This window comes from Hippocampus comes, unplaced genomic scaffold (genome assembly GCF_001891065.2).
Source record: "Hippocampus comes isolate QL1 unplaced genomic scaffold, H_comes_QL1_v1.1 scaffold261, whole genome shotgun sequence".
Taxonomy (NCBI): Eukaryota; Metazoa; Chordata; class Actinopteri; order Syngnathiformes; family Syngnathidae; genus Hippocampus; species Hippocampus comes.
This window is the reverse complement of record NW_017805824.1, coordinates 25,940-30,229: the sequence shown is the minus strand read 5'-3', so window position 1 is coordinate 30,229 and position 4,290 is coordinate 25,940. Positions and strand designations below refer to the sequence as shown.

General features: G+C 39.9%; 1 protein-coding gene across 2 annotated transcripts in view; it reads left to right on the top strand.

Moving 5' to 3' along the window:
• Window positions 1-4,290, top strand: part of LOC109525910 (RNA-binding Raly-like protein) — a 38,477-nt gene that overhangs the window by 25,139 nt on the left and 9,048 nt on the right. The window lies entirely within an intron of this gene.

Sequence of the window (4,290 nt, the reverse complement as noted above, 5' to 3'; positions counted from 1 at the left end):
TAGCACACCCACACACACACACACACACACACACACACACACACACACACACACACACACACACACAAACATAAACACACACATGCTCACATTGACCCGGTCGCTCAAGTGCTCACTTCGGAGGTAATTATACTCTAAATAGGCTAACTGCTGTCTGTGAATTTGTCTTCATTGAATTCCACTGGAAAATACTTGTTAGTTGTCATGTCGTTATTCTACCCCATTGACATGTTGACCTCAGATGAGTAATGAATCTCCAAATATTTCTTCTTTAATGCACGGCTAATGATGTTATTGACAAAGCTTAATCATTTGTGTTCAAAGCTCTGCCCTGCTCAGTACAAAAGCGTTTAAGTCGACATAAGGCCATTTGGTCTCTCCCTCCCTCTCAGTGTTACAGTAATTGCATGTCATCAGATTGTGAGAACACATTTCACAGTTTTTGACTAATCCTTTGAGACGCACCGAATATTGCAGTGTGACAATATAAGCACCGAATCTACCAAAAGAAACAGTACATTCTCTTCTTTTACAATGAAATATAATGTTTCTGACACTTTCTTGTTTTTTGGGACGTAATCAGAGATAGAACATGGGTTGGTTTCAACTGGATGTTACACCAATCTGATCAAGTGGATCGAAACTATGAAACAACAAATACAAGACTGAAAAGGGGTTTAAATGCTAAAATGATGATGATGATGATGATGATGATGATTATGATGATTATGATTACAGATATGCTATTAAGAAACGCCCTTTGAGCGACACTGACTCACCGCCTGACTTGAGTTGTGCGTCACTGGCTTTTTTTACAAGGCGTTCCTCATTCACTGCATCATTCTGACCAGTGCGACACACTTGCTACTACTGTGCCACAAACTCTGCTTATACCATACAGTAAACATACATACTCTGTTCAAGTGTGAAGTGACTAAACTAGTCTGACTTTCAGTGTGTTGTGCTTTCTCGCCCTCGTAATCAATGTGACAAGCTCATATTGGCCTCCTAATCTGTATTCTGCTCAAAAAAGCTGTACTGAATCCAAAACCATGCAAGGCCGCCAATTCCAGGAATCTTTTAGTGTTACGGTGGTTTACAAACCTGAATTTCACAGACAAACCAAGCACAAGACAAAGTTCCGTGCCTACTCTTTGAAAAACATACTTGACAAATACAATGTTGGTGGCAGTAACCGCGGTTGGATTCCAGTGGATGAACATAGAGAGTTATTCAGTGAAATCTGAACAAATTGTGGTTTCGTTTTATAAACTTGAGAAAATGAATACATTTTGACGCGTTTTATATTACATCTACATGCTGTACTATCTAACCAAAGGAGACCATACATTTTGCCTCGAGTATAGGTTTATACTACCATTGTTGGATAGTATGGTTCAGCTGTGACTGCTGATTTTAGGCTTTTTGGTATAAGGATGCACACACCCGCCCCCATACACACACACACACACACACACACACGCACACACACACACACACACACACACACACACACACACACACACACACACACACGCACGCAGGCCGGTACACATAGACACATTGAGGCAGATGATTTATAGCCAGCCATGTCTAATGGATTGCTTTGGCACTTGAGAAATTATGAAAAGAAATTAATTAGCCTTTAGTGACCCTGTGTCCATCTGTCTCCCTCACACTTTCCCTCTTTCCTTCTCTCTCTCGCTCTCTCTCTCTCTCTCTCTCTTGTCTCATATATTGCGTGTTCTTTTTTCGCACACACACACACACACACACACACACACACACACACACACACACACACACACACACACACACACACACACACACACACACACACACAAACATAAACACACACATGCTCACATTGACCCGGTCGCTCAAGTGCTCACTTCGGAGGTAATTATACTCTAAATAGGCTAACTGCTGTCTGTGAATTTGTCTTCATTGAATTCCACTGGAAAATACTTGTTAGTTGTCATGTCGTTATTCTACCCCATTGACATGTTGACCTCAGATGAGTAATGAATCTCCAAATATTTCTTCTTTAATGCACGGCTAATGATGTTATTGACAAAGCTTAATCATTTGTGTTGTCATTCGAATGATATAGAACAGATAGTTTGCTTTTATTGAGGGAGACATTGTTGAGCACTAATTCATATCACATTGTTAAGCAATGCTGATACTGATCGAAACGAGATGCAAAATAGATTTGTTCATATTGTACTATACAATGTACTGTAAGGAAGTTATAAACTTTTTGATCACATCAAAAATATTTATGCAAGACAGCAGTATGGTGACAGCCAACTACAAAGCAGTTTAGAATCCAACAAACGGATTTAACAGCCAGTAAACAGATTCAATTATTGCTGATGATCTCTCTCTTCTCGAGTCACTACGTATCATCAGTTGATACTGATTGCTGCATCATTTCTGATGATGTAGTATGTAAGTAAGTAAGATACCTCACTTGCATTAGCTTCCACACGTGTGCACATAAAATAAGAGAACAACTTTCAAAATAAAAGCACCACATTTTTTTACATTTAACATTGATTTCACGGTCGATTTGACGACCGTTCAAAAACTATGGGTGAGCCGGATTTGGCCCTCAGGCCTTACATTACCTAACTCTGTCCTAGTACTGTCCAGTACTCTTACTTGAGAAGAAATGTTAGCGCCTCTACCCACCACTGCTAGGGGGCTTTTTTTTGTTGTTGTTGTTGTTGTACTTTTACAGTATCTACTTGGCTAGGAGGAATCGAACAGAACTTCTTCTCTGTTCTAATGAGGGCCATTCTAGTTGGAACCGAACCTGTGACTTCCATCTCAGACAGCATGCTCTCAAACAGCATGTCACAGTGTTTATGTTGGCATGTGCAAAGCTTCACCACAAGCTCTCATGATGAATTATTTTGTGGCTGTCCGTCTCCTGAGCATAGGAAGCCATCTGGTGCGAGACAGACAAGTGCCACTGTGGGTAGAGAACATAATTAAAGTCCAATCCAAAATGGGTTTCGAAGCACACAAGCTCAACAAGAATGTTTCCAACATAAAAGCGCAAGTGTAATTGTGACGACATGCCCTTCTTATTCCAGCATTAAAAAAAATGACATCTTGGTTGTCCTCCACTGAGAGTCTGCCTCCCCGAGTACCCACGAGCAGGTGGCACGGCTCGAGAGTGCGTTACTTTCCCAAAATATCTTGAAGCAACCTGGAAAAATAGCACAAGCTGGAGCTTCTCCCAGTTTTGCAACTGTGTGTGAGAGGCCGGATACACAGTGGATGGATCAGCTGTTAATCATGATGGAACCATACACACAAACATCCACTCATACTGAGAAGTACTTTCTTTACATTGATAGATTTTTTTTTTCTCATTATAGTACCAATTATCTCTGTACATATCGGAAAGATTTACTTTTTTTCTCCTGGTTATTTCAGCGCTGAAATCAATCATTTCATTCTCCCTTGTCAACGTGCCGTTCCTGTTTTGTTCACTTCCAGGTTCGTACCACCTTGAAACCAATTCTTATTCCTAAACGTTTAGCCTTTGTGCCACAATGTGAAGTATAGTGAGTACATGAAAAGCTGCATGTCTTAAAGAGAAGTAACCAGAAACTCAAAGAGGTTGTTCCATTTTTGTTTGTGTGTTAATGCAGCTTGGATGATGTCCAGTCAACTTTGCGGAGATGTTTTTCATGGCGCAAGGAAGATCCCATTAAATGTTGATTGTGTGTAGGACCTTTTTAAGGTTTTGCATGCTATAGAATTCCTGAAACTGTCATTAATATCTGGGTGAATAATGAATCTTAACCCTTCATATCAGAGGCGTCGAACTCTTTAAAAAAAAAAAAAAATATATATATATATATACAAAGTGTTTCAAACATATATATCAATATATATATATATTTTTTTTTTTAATATAACTGTTAAAAGGTTACTGACAAAATGTAGAGATATAAAGAACAGGAGGCAGGTATCCCTGAACATGTACAATTTTGATCTGATTCAATTTGTGATTGTTCGGTTTTAATCCTAAAAATGCATTGGCGAGGGACTGAGGAATTGAGTAATGGAGATGATAAGGGTCGGTCCGAATTAGAAGAAAGCACCCTGGTTTAATGAAAGGGCAATGAGAGTCACCGGGGTAGCGGCATGAGGGATTACTAGCAGCAATGTGCAGGAATGCTGAAGTCTGACACACTGCAGTGTAATCTCACTCAGGCTTTGTGTCACTTTTCTCTCTGTCTCGTGGCTTCTCTCATCACACATGGAGGT